The 13,830-nt window shown below is 33.7% G+C and overlaps 1 pseudogene; it reads right to left on the minus strand.

Moving 5' to 3' along the window:
• Window positions 1-10,900: 10,900 nt before the first annotated feature.
• Window positions 10,901-10,980, minus strand: LOC112436947 (small nucleolar RNA U3; annotated as a pseudogene).
• Window positions 10,981-13,830: the final 2,850 nt, after the last annotated feature.

Below are 13,830 nucleotides of genomic sequence, written 5' to 3' on the forward strand. Positions count from 1 at the left end.
GCCCGCCTTGGCCTCCCAAAGTGCTGGGATTACAGGCATGAGCCACCAGACCCAGCCTCATAGCCTCTTACAGGAATGGTTTTATTATTTTCATGGTAGTATGTGGTTTCTTAGTTTTTAATAATTTGTACTATGAAGCAAAAACAAAAACGGGACGTTATATACTAAATAAAAGACATTATAAACATCACATTGACGATATTACAAACTTTACATTTAATACAAACTTCAAATTTATTCTGTAAAATATCTTTTTCAGTTTACTAGCAATGTTCCTTGGCAAATTCTTTAATACTGAAGATGTCTGCTTCAATAGAAAAACGAAACTGTGTTGCCACAGGGTAATTGCTAATTTATTAACAATATTAAACAACTCAGTTTCAATGTTCAATTGAGTATTGTTGATACTTTTCAACTTGTTTTACCTTGTGAAATAATTACTAAAGTAGAATATTAATATGTATTTAGAATTATAATAAATGTAACAGATATAAAAGTACATTTATACAGGCATGTTTTATTGGTGTATCATTAGCATGTGTATTGACATCATTAGTGTACTCCTGTCAGCAATAAATTTTTTTACAATCATGATTAATTCTTGTTTTATTTTGAATACAGCAAAATACAACTTTCCTTGATTTACACCATAGTTACATTTATGTAAAATTAAATGATAGCAAAACTACTTGCATATAATATTTGGTGTATTAAAACTACACAAAAAAAACACTTTTGGCTTTATGTAAAATATACTTGTGATCTTATCTAGATAAATAAAAACACATTATTCAAAGTATGTTAATTTCTGGAAGGACAATATTTTCCTGTGTAGAACTGAGCTCTGTGATCTAACACTGCTGCCTCTCATTCACTAATTTTTACTAGCGAACCCCAATCATTATGTAAACTGCCTTTGCAAATTCCAAAATGCCCCTCTAGTGTGAAGCATTTGAAATCAAAACCACTGACTCATTCTTTGTCTCCTACAATTAGTTATCTGAATACCATCACGAAAAATTATATAAAAAAGCAACTCTCCTAATTTGTTAATCTACCTAAAATATGTTAATAGTGTCTCATTATTCTTAAGATAAACATTTAACTCTTCAAATCCATGAACTGGTCTGGACCTCACAAATGCTGTAGCCTTTCATGCTTGTTCCCTCTGGCTGTATTTACTCAATTTCAAAATCTCTTATCTCTCAAGTAAAATTCTACCAGATGGTCTCTGCATATGCTAGTCCTTCTGCTGGAATGGTCTCTGCTGCTTCTTTTACATAGTCAACTCCTACTCATCTTTTAGTTTTTAGTTTAATTATTATTTTCCTGGAAAGGCTTTCCTGAACTCAGTGCCTTGATAATTTCCCTAATTTATATTGTATCATGGTTCCATATTCCTCTTATTTATAGCATTATTCACCAGTTATGTACTTATATTTATAAGAGGCATTTCTTGATTATTGTATTTCATAACAAGTTTGGAGTGACCACATCTGTTATTATTTATCCAAGACTTGACATGTTATCTAACACCATGTAGTTTTTAAAAATAAATATACATTGATAAGCTATAAAATTCATGATGAAAGAAGGTACGTAACAATCAAAGAGACTGAGTCATAAAAAATGACAAAAAGTATCACCAGTTCAAAAAAATATATAAAAGTCATTCCTGATATAAAGAAGATGCTGTGTGGAGAAGTAGAAATCAAGACATTTTGACATAAGAACAAATAATACACTATAGCAAGAATGATGATGTAGGGATTTGGAGACTGAAAAGCTTACAGGTTTGTGATAAGAAACCATGAATAGCTTTAATGAAGGGATAACATCACATTATAAGTCAGAAATATCACTCCAATTGTAAGAAATCAACTGAAACATAGCATGTCTAAATGTAGAGAAATAACTTATCCATCTACTAGAATAGTCCAAGAGAATAAATTAAGGCTGAGACTAAAAAATTTTCACTAAGTTTTGGGGGATGGTGCAGATCTTAGGATGGTTATCTGCAAGTTGAATTTTTGACTTTCAGGGCTTCCTTTCCTTTTATGTCTTGTAAGAGAGGTAAATATTCATATTCACTAAAATAATCACATTGTTAGTCCAAGTCATTCTACACAGGGAATTATAAACTCAATTTTGAGTTTCATATTTATGTGAAAAACTTATAATAAGACCCTAACTGACACAAAAGAAAAGCAATCAAATTATCTTTCAACTGAAGCATATAAACTGGAAATGAAGGGTACATAGCAAGATCTTGTTCCATGTAGCATATAAAAAAGTTATTTAGAGAAAATTAAATTGAAGTATATTCAGTATAATGTTAATTGATATAGAAAATGTCAACTCAAGTTGCTCATAATAGAGATGAGCAAATGATTCAAAGTAATTTGGGTTATGATGATATTGATCACTAAAATTTTTTCACTTCAATTCACTTTACACTGTGTCCTTGGGAATGCAGTAAAATAATAATAAAAAGAAGTAATTTAAAACATACTTAATCAAGTCTTTATTTTAGATGTTCTGGATTTCTTTTGACCTTATTAGGAGGAAATATACTTACCGTAACCTTTTAAAAGTTAATAAAGGTACTACTGTCAATTCTGCAAAAAAGAGATGATTTTTATATGCTGATCTACCTTCAGCTTTTCTTTTTCTTAATGAAAATTATAACATGTAATGCAAAAAAACATAAAAATAAAGATCTACTATATATATATATTATACATTAAATCTATATAATAGGCATCAAGGGTAGCCTGAATACTAAGATGTTCATTAAGTTCAACATTTCATACTGATCCTAACATAGTCTTCAAGGTACTGACAAAAAAACAAAAAATTCCATCAAGACAAAAATGCCTGAAAATGAGTCTTTTAGTCGAATTTTAGGAAAAGCAATAATGATTAAAATACTTTACGCTTTAGTAAAGTCATAGTAGCTGACCCATAAAGGCAGCATGCAAAATGAGTGAGTTAAAAATATATCTGTTGTTGAACATTTGCTATTGCAGCACAGCTAACTAATAGGCCCAGTGAGAGGTGGTGTAAAGGGAGGGAGTAGAGAGTGTATTTCAGGCAGAAGAAAAGGAAAATATCAAAACTCAAGGCTATGAGACCTTTAATGTCTGAAGAACTAAAAGACAATTAAGATAGATACAAATCTAGTACAGAAGTTGGTGTTGATTAAGGAGCATTTGCCTGAAGTGGTAAGTAGTAGTAATTGCTTAACTATTTCATAAAGTTTTTGAAATAAGAAACACTGTATCAAAAGTTTTGAAGTAGATAAAATAGCCAGATTACATAATGCTAGGTAAATAATTTCCAAGAGGGGGACAAACTTAAATACAGACAGGCTATTACAGTAATCTAGATGGACCTAAAGGAGAAAATCAATACTCAAAATAGAGAAAAATTGACAGATTTAAGGGAGTAGAGCATTTAGAAACTACATGTCTTGGCATTTGAAGTGAAATAAGCGAAGGAGAAAGGAGTCAAGGATGAGGTAAATCCTCGACTCCCAGATTTCTGTTAGATAAATGTTGCCGTCTAAAAAACAATGGAGAGAAATGGAAGGATAATTTTGAGGGTGGAAGGACAAAGGTTATGAGTTCAGTTTTTAATGGGTTAGTTTTGTGCCACATGTATGTCCATAGTGAGATAATTTTTATGTATGGTCTGAAACTCAGGAGAAAGATATGGGAGTAAATATGTAGTTAGAATCTATTAGCCCATGAATGATAACAGGCATGAATGCAACATGCTAGAGAGTATAAGCAGAGGAAAAGAAAATAATAAGTGTTAAGGACATGGTTCTTATAACATGAGCATTTGGGAAAAGACAGAGTAAAACCTTCTGTGAAAAAACAAAAAGTGTCTGATCCTCTAGTGTAGAATGAAAAAAATACTGTATTATGGTAGTTAAGTAAATAACAAGGCAAATGGTATATTCAGTGCCTCAAAATGATATTGAAATATCAAATATAATAGGGGAAACAAAAGGGCCATTGCTTTTTATTATAAAATAAGACTTATATAAGTGATGCAGAGAAAAATTATGCGTGGGTGTAGAAGTAGGAAATTAAGACTAGAGGACTGTGATTTGATAAAATATTTAAGTAAAATTGGCTCTAAAGAGAAGTTGAATAAGAGAATGGTGTAATAAATGGGATTTGGCTGTTTTGTTATTGTTTTAAAAATGATTTGATGCTAACAAGAAGGAACAAATAGAGACTAAGAGGTTGAAAATGTAAGAGAATACAAGGAAAATTAATGGATATCACTAAGCAAATCAAGGAGATAAAATGCAAGGCAAGGCACAGAGAAAGGAGCTTAGATTGGACAGACGTGTGCACAAATGAGGAAAAGCACCTTCCAGGGAAGAAAGATAAGTTAACTCATAGGTATAATGAAAGACTAATGTGAAGTAGAAGTAATTAGCTGAGTGGGGACAGGTGGGGATATCCAAGAAGGCCTTATATTTTCCCTCAGCTTGACCAAACTTTAGACAGATTTCTTCCTACGTGCCCTGGACCTTCATTTTCTCTGAGCATTTACTGGAGAAAACTTTCTATTCTAAATTCGTTCTCTTACCTCTTTGGGATGGAAAGGTTCTCCAAGCCTCTTGCCAGTTTACATACTAGGAAAGTCTTTTTCAAGAACCTGGGAGGCACCACTTTGCCCCAGTATCTCATTCTCTGTGAAAAAGTAGGAGCCTAGCTTTAAGAAACACCATTTAGCAAATCAGATGGCCCAATCACATTCACGAATCTCCTGCCTGATGTTCTTCAGTATTTTCCTCTATCTCATCCCAGCGCTTAGGGACCCTCATGCCTTTTGTTTCTGCAGAGTTAACTTCAATTCTCTCCTCTATTTTAACAGGCTTAAATAAAGTTTTCCTAGCCTATTTAACACTCTCTGGCCCTTTTTTTCTTTGACAATTTAATCAGGAAATTAGAAGATGCAGATAAAAAAACTATTAGAAAAATAAAAAATAATATTAAAATAAAAAATAAAAAAATAGAAAAATTCCTAAGGAAACAAAGAAATCTAAGTGATGAAAACAATTGGAGTTACACAGATTTATTATAGCACTTATCTCTACAGTCTTATAATACATTAAACATTATAATATCTATCGCAGATATGAAGAAGTCAGATAGCTGGATTTATCTAGGATTGGTAAGTTGCATTTCAGAGGAGACAAAAATAATTAATAAATTAGAAGGCTTTGGCAAGATAATGGTTAAAGTAATAGGCCCTGGTAATTCTGTCGAAGGAATGAAAATAGGAAGGTTATGTTAGTGAGGGAGGTATTAAAGCAACCACATCTGTATTGGATCTCGGAATTACTAGGGTCTTCTGCAATTGAAGTAATTAAGTAAGAATGCTGGAAAGATAGAAGGTTGGTTCCTCCCAAGTCTAAAAATCCTATGATTTTTTAAAAAAAATTCTTAAATCTGGTTGCTATTTTCAAACGCTTCATGACTTCTTAACTCTCTTTATGCTGTTGAGTGTGTGTTTTTTATGTTTTATTTTGTTGTGTGTGCTTTTGATTACTAAACAAGATGGTCTATGACTCAAGCAGTTTTACTCCTAGTAAATTGTTCCCTTTGACAATTTCATTGCTGCCCTAATCCTTTTCATTGCAATATCATGTACAAATTTAGCAATGTCTTTTGGTAGCTCAGCACACTGCTGTCTTTCAGTTATTACTTCTTCTTTTATTTATTTAGAGAAAAAAATACATATTTTTTGCTCTTGCTGGAGTTTGCCTAAATCTTTGCCTGATTTTTTCTTCTCTTGTAGTGTTGTGGTAATTTTTTCTTTCTTTCTTTTTTTTATTTTTTATTTTTTTGAGACAGAGTCTCACTCTGTCACCCAGGCTGGAGTGCAGTGGCATGATCTTGGCTCACTTCAACCTCCGCCTCCCAGGTTCAAGTGATTCTCGTGCTTGGCTTCCCAAGTAGCTGGGACTGCAGGCACATGCCATTACGGCCAGTAATTTTTTTGTATTTCTAGTAGAAACAGCGTTTTGCCATGTTGCCCAGGTTGGTCTCAAACTTCTGAGCTCCGGCAATCTGCCCGCCATGGCCTCCCAAAGTGCTAGGATTACAGGCATGAGTCACTGCTCCCGGTGATGTTTTGGTAATTTTTAAAGAGGACACAAATAGGTAATTTTTATAAGCTTGATCAATGCTGTCAATGGTCTTGTTACTGTTTATATTTTGTTTATTTGTTTTCTGTGATTTTGTAGCAAGTAGTGATGAAGATAATTTACTTCTACAATTCAGTAAACGTACCATATTTTCTTTATTTCATCCACCATTGATGTGCACCTAGGTTGATTCCATCTTTGCTATTATAAATAGTGCTGTGATGAACATATGAGTGCAAGTCTTTTTGGTAGAATGATTGGTTTTCTTTGGGCATATACCCAGTAATGAGATTGCTGGGTTGAATGGTAGTTCCATTTTAAGTTCTTTGAGAAATCTCCAAATTGTTTTCCACAGTGGCTGAACCAGTTTGCATTCCCACCAACAGTGTAGGATAAGTAAAAAATTAAGCATTCCCTTTTCTCCACAGCCTTACCAACTTTTGTTGTATATTGACTTTTTAATAGTAGCCACTCTGACTGATGTTAGATGGTATCTCATTGTGGTTTTGATTAGAATTTCTCTGATAGTTAGTGACGATAAGCATTTTTTCACATGTCTGTTGGCCATGTGTATGTCTTCTTTTGAGAAGTGTCTGTTCATGTCTTTTGCCCAAACACCATGGAATACTATGCAGCCACAAAAATGAATGAAATGCTGATCTTTGCAGCAACATAGATGCAGTTAGAGGCCATTTTCCTAAGCAAATTAACACAGGAACAGAAAACCAAATACAGTATGTTCTCACTTATAAATGGGAGCTAAACATTGGCTATTCATGGACATAAAGATGAGGGACTACTATAGTGGTGGGAGAAGAGAGGTGGGGGTAAATGTTGAAAAACTGTTGGGCAATATTCCCAGTACCTGGTGATGGGATTATTTATACCACAGACCTCGACGTCGTGCAATATACCCAGGAACCAACTTGCACATGTACATCCTGAATCTGAAATACAAGTTAAAAAAGAGAAAAGAAATTAAGAAAATAACCCCTGACATGAAAAAAAAGAAAGAAAGAAAGAAAGAAAATCCCTAATCTAGTAAATATAAAGAACTCAAATTTCCAACAAGCAATACAGTTGGTCCTCCACATTTGCAGGTTCCACATCCATGAATTCGACAAACTGTGGATCAAAAATATTTGGAAAAAAATAAAAATATGACAATAAAAATAATACAATACAAATAATATAAATTTGAAAATACAACTATTTCCATAGTGTTCACCTTGTACTAGTACTTATCAGAAATCTGGAGATGATTTAAAGTGTGCAGGAGGATATGCATAGGTTATATGCAAATATTACACTGTTTTATATGAGACTTGAGCATCTGCAGATTTTATGCGTGGGGGTCATGGAAACAATCCCTCATGCATACTGAAGAATGACTGTATTGTTGTATTTTTTCAGTGAAAATCTGCCATATATGCTTATACCAAAATAACTGTGGGATGTGGGAGTGAGCAAGCAGCAGTTTGGTTTTGATTGCCCAGAAGGCTGCTCTCAAAAGTCTTAGTCAATTTCACAGCAAAGACAGGACAATGACAATTATTTATTGGCAAAATTTGCAAGCCCAGATTTAGCTTTTCAAGTTGAAGGCACATTATAAATCTAAGGAATTAAACACTGTCTCATAATAACTCACACAAGCAAATCTCACCTCTGATCATACACCTAAACCAGGGAAAAGTATAGCATCTAGGCAAGGTAGAATTTTTAAACCTCCAACCTCCTCAGAATAGTAAGTTTGGTAAAATCTCTCAGCAATTACAACTAGCCATTTCGTTTGCAAGGCTTAATACAAAATAAAAATCATGGATTTTTTTATTAGTAATGTATGGTAAAATGTGACAATAAAGATAATAAAATTGTTAGCTTTTTTCTCATTTTCTACAAACTTTAAATCTGTTACATTTTTAATTTGCTAACTAATGTTATTCTAAGTAATGAAAAAATTGAAGTTTTACTTTATTGCCATGAGGTTTGCTGTTCATCTTTACATGGTATAATGTCAGTTTCAAAATGCAAATATAAGAACATTTCACTCAGTTATGGAATCAAGGAAATTACACTATTTCTATTTTGTAGCTCATATATGCATATGTATTTTGTTATTACCAGAAGAGTGAAAATGCTGCAGGAAACTAACTCAACTGTCTTACTTTGTGCTGTGCCCACACACGACCAACACTCCACAGTCTGCTTACTGATGAAATGAAAGGGCCCAGAGAAAAGGATTGTCCTATCTTTGCCTTTCCTTCTCTATCATATTCAGTGTAATTCACTGGCTAATACAGGAAAGAAACATGAGTAAGAAAGTTTATGATATCGTTTCTTATTGTTTGTGTTTCTTAGAACATCTTTGCCTTCTTTCTGCATTCAAAGAAAGTTGTGGTTCAAATAGAAAGTGTGCCATCTCAGGGCTGTTGGGCTGTCAGCATTCCCATTCTCCATGTTCAGACATAGACATAACTCTGTTACTTTGAATAATACTCATTTTGACTCTCACTGAACTCCCAAGCATTGTGGTTCCACTGGAATTCTGTGCTCATGGGGCATTGAAAACATTGTAGGTAAATGAGTGGTAATTAATAATGGTAGAACATCATATTATGCTTCTCTCTCTACCAACATGAATTCTCCATCACCCCTTTGGGCTTCACTTACAAAATCCAAGTTCAAAGATAAACGTATTCAGAATTTCAAGACAGCGAAAGCAAATAATTAAACAAACCCCAGCCCCTCTGAATGTGTGGCCACCTGCATGCCTATAAAGTCCCCTTGCTAGAAGCAGATAATAAAAGGCTGCCTAATGAGTTAAGAGACAAAATTCCCTACCAGAGGCCCCCAGTGATCAGAAGGGCATTCTCTGGTATCTTCTTTCTTTTGCTCTTGTAAAACCTTCTCAGGATCTTTGTCTTTACTTGGGAAGCTAACCCAGGTTATTTGACAACCTGAATCCTTGCCTCCATACTCTCACGTAGCTTGTATCCTTCCCATCCTACAGGTCCTAACTCCATTATGACCTCCTTAGTGAGGTGTCTCAATAAAGGAACCGACTTCTCCCCTATTATCTTTGTTTTTATCAAAATTGTACTATTGTTCAATCTTCACCACAACCCAATGTCAGAACACTTCAGTTACCCCAAAACTTTGCCTGGCAATTATGCATCTACCCTCCCACACACCCTCAGCCTTATACTGCCTTTGATCTTTCTTTCTATCACTGTAAATTTGCTTTTTTGGACAATTTAAATAATTTGAATTAAACAATATAGTTTTTTGCATCTGACTTCTTTCACTTAGCCTAATTTTGAGGTTTATCTATGTTGCCGAATGTATCAGTTGTTGCTCTCTTTTTTTGAATTGTTTTATCGTTTTATTTTATTTTATTTTATTTTCTAAGTTCCAGGTATATGTGCAGGATGTGTAGGTTTGTCACATACGTAAATGTGTGCCTTGGTGGTGTGCTGCCACCTATCAACCCATCACCTAGGTATTAAGCCCAGCATACATTAGCTCTTTTTCCTAATGCTCCTCCCCTGTTGCACTCCTCCAACAGGTCCCAGTGTGTGTTATTCCCCTTCCTGTTTCCATGTGTTCTCATTGTTCAGCTTATAAGTAAGAACCTGCAGTGTTTGGTTTTCTGTTCCTGTGTTCGTTTGCTGAGGTTAATGGCTTCCAGCTTCATCTATGTCCCTGCAAAGGACATGGTCTCACTCCTGTTTATGGCTGCATAGTATCCCATCATGTATATATACCACATTTTCTTTATCCAGTCTATCACTGATGGGCATTTGGGTTGATTCCATGTCTTTGCTATTGTGAACTGTGCTGCAATGAACATATGTGTGCATGTATCTTTATTACAGAATGATTTATATTACTTTGGGTATAGACCTGGTAATGGAATTGCTGGGTCACATGGTATTTCTGGTTCTAAATCTTTGAGGAATCACCACACTGTCTTCCACAATGGTTGAACTAATTGACATTCCCACCAACAGTGTAAAACCATTCCTATTTCTCCTCAATCTCGCCAGCATCTGTTGTCTCTTGACATTTTAACTTAAACTCCTTTATTTAAAACAAAACATTTTGCACATAAACAGTTTCAACCATTGTTTCCCTTTTGCAACTACTTCAGCTTTTATACTTTATCTTAGCCAAAGGCCAAGAAGCAATACTTCATCATTTTAATCCTGTATAGTAAGACAGCGCTAACCATTCATAGGCATGCTTTTTACTTCTTTTCCCCTTAGACCCTCTTCCTCTTCCTGTTTCCCTTTCTGTCCTCTTCTCTCATCCTTCTTTCTTCCCCTCTATTCTCCTCCCAACTCCACTTTTAAAAATCTTATTTCCTCCTGTCTTTTCCCTTCTCCCTCCCTTTTTTAAAAGCGTACCTGCCATATCATACTTGATGATATGTTTTGAGGAAAGAAAATATAATGAATTCTGTCAACTAAAATGATGACAGAGGACCTTTATGAAATTGTCTCAGTTTTGTAAGCATGCTATTTTTTATTTTTATTTTTTATTATACTTTTAAGTTCTGGGGTACACGAGCAGAATATGCAGTTTTGTTACATGGGTATACACATGCCATGGTGGTTTGCTGCACCCATCAACCTGTCACCTACATTAGGTATTTCTCCTAATGCTATCCCTCCCTTAGCGCCCCACCCCCCTACAGGCCCCAGTGTGTGATATTCCCCTCCCTGTGTCCATGTGTTCTGGTGCTCTACACCTTCAGAGAAACTTCTCTAGTAACAAACTGCAGAAATGATCCCTGAAAGTATAGTCTTGTCTCTTGACATTTTAATAATAGCCATTCTGACTGGCACGAAATGGTATCTCATTGTGGTTTTGATTTGCCTTGCTGTAATAATCAGTGGTGTTGAGCTTTTTTTTCATATGTTCATTGGTCATATGTATGTCTTTTCTTGAAAATTGTCTGTTCATGTTTTTTCCCCATTTTTTAATGGGGTTGTTTCTTTCTTGTAAATTTGCTTAAGTTCCTTGTAGATTCTGGATGTTACACCTTTGTCAGACAGATTGCAAAATTTTTCTCCCATTCTCTATGTTGTCCATTCACTCTGATGATAGTTTCTTGTGCTGTGAGGAAGCTTTTTAGTTTAATTAGATCCCATTTGTCAATGTTTTCTTTTGCTGCAATTGCTTTTGGAGATTTCACCATAAAATCTTTGCCCATGCTAATGTCCTGAATGGTATTGCCTAGATTTTCTTCTAGGGTTGCTATAGTTTGGGGCTTTACATTTAAGTCTTTAATACATCTTGAGTTAATTTTTTGTATAGGTAGAGGGAAGGGGTCCAGTTTCCATTTTCTGCATATGGATAGCCAGTTCTCTGAGCACCATTTGTTAAGTAGGGAATCCTTTCCCCATTGCTTGTTTTGCGAGGTTTGTAGAAGATCAGATGGCTGTAGATGTGTGGTTTTATTTCTGAGTTCTTTATTCTGTTTCTTTGGTCTATTTGCCTGTTTTTGTACCAGTACCATGCTGTTTTTGTTACTGTAGTCTTATAGTGTAGTTTAAAGTCAGGTAGTATGATGCCCAAAAGGAGCTTTGGACAATCCTAAGCAAAAGAACAAAGCTGGAGGCATCAGTTTTTACTTTGTATTGCTGAAAAGTATCTCCTTATATGGATATACCACAGTTGTTTATCCATTCATTCATTTTTTATTTGTCATCTGGATTTTTTCCAGTTTTTGGATATAAAAATGCTGTTACGAATACTGTGCACATACCTGCATGAGTATGGTTTTTTACTTTTGAGTAAATTCCTAGTAGTGTAACTGTTGTGTCAAATGGTAAATTTATGTTTAACATTTAAGAACTTGCCAAAATGTTTCCCAAAGCAACTATACCATTTTATATTCTCACCAATAATATGTGATGGTCCTGACTTCTCTACATCCTTGAAAACACATTATTGCCTGTCTCTAATTATAGCCATTTAGTGGCATATAGTGACATCTCACTGGAGTTTTAATTTGCATTTCTCTAAAAATGTTGAATGTTTTAACATGTTTATTAGCTATTGATTTTTTTTGGTAAAATATCTATTTAAATTTTTTCTATTTTAAAACTGAGTTGTTTTCATAGTTTTAGTGTTATGAAATTCTTTATACATTCTGATTAAGTTCTTTATCAGACATGTGAAAATACTTTTCCTCAATGTGGCCTGTCTTCATTTTCTTAATGGAGTCTTTTGAATAATATTTATTTTGATAATTTCAAATTTATCATTTTTGATGGAACATGCTTTTGATGTCATATGTTAGAGCTTGTAGCCTAATTTATGGTCACAAAATTTTCTCCTGTATTGTTTTGTATATGTTTTAGGTCTGTGTTTCATTGTTTATTATGGTATGGGTTAAAAGTATAAATTCAGTCTGTTTTAATGTGAACATTTACTTGAACACACAATTTATTGAAAAGACTATTTTCCACAGTTAAGTATTTTGAAACATTTGTTGAAAAATCAATAAAAGCAATGGTTTATTTCTGGATCTCAATTCTATTACACTGATCTATATGTCTATCTTTATGCCAGTACCACATACTGCATTTATTACTATAGTTTCATAGTAAGTTTTGAAATCAAGATGTTTAAGTCCTCCAGCTTTGTTCTTCTTTTACAATATTGTTTTTTGCTATTCTAAGTGCATTGGATTTCTATATAAATATGAGCATCAACTTGGCAGATTTTAAAAGGAGACTGAGGAGACTGCTGGATTTTTGTAGGAAGGGGAAAAAATTAAAATTAAATATGAAAATTGTCATCTTGATAATATTGTGTCTTCCAGTTTAGGAACATGGAATGTTTCTCCATTTATTTAAATATTTAATTTCAGCAATGTTTTGTGGTTCTGATTGTAGACTTACAATTTTTTGTTAAATGTATGCATTTTTCTTTCCTTTTTGGAGCTAGTGTAAGTGGAATTGCTTCCACAATTTTTTTGCTGTTTTCTTGTTACTGGGTTATAGAAATATAATTTATTTTCATACTAATTTTGAATCTTTCAATCTTACCAAACTTGTTTTTTGGAACTAATAGTTATTTTTGGATTCCTTGATATAATATTTCTTCATATATTATCAAGTTATCTGGGAATAAAGACAGTTTTAATTAATTAATTTATGCCTTATTGTACAAAGTAGAGTCTCCAGGACACTGTTGAATAGAAGTGGTAAAAGCAGACATTCTTTCCTTATTCTCGATCTCAGGGAGAATGTATCCTGTTTTTCATCAGTATATATAATGTTTGCTGTGAGGTTTTTGTAAATGTTATTTATCAGATAATAAATTTTTCTGCTTTTTCTAGTTTGTTAATTTTTTTACTTATATGAATATTTGAGTCTATTTTTATGCATTAAGTTTATTATGCATTTAGTTTCTGTACTCTTTGTATTAATATGGCTATTACATTGACTGATTCTCAGATTGTAAAAGAACCAGTACTCCTTGGATACACTGTACTTGTACTTGACATAGAATTATTTTGTATATGGTCTTGAATTTGGTTTGCTAGTATAATATTAATGCTTATGTGTTTATGTTCATAAAGGGTATTGATGTTCATCTATCTGTTCCTGTGATGTCTATGTCCAGGTATCAAGGTATGAGATGGA

Source organism: Pan paniscus, chromosome 14, assembly GCF_029289425.2.
Source record: "Pan paniscus chromosome 14, NHGRI_mPanPan1-v2.0_pri, whole genome shotgun sequence".
NCBI lineage: Eukaryota > Metazoa > Chordata > Mammalia > Primates > Hominidae > Pan > Pan paniscus.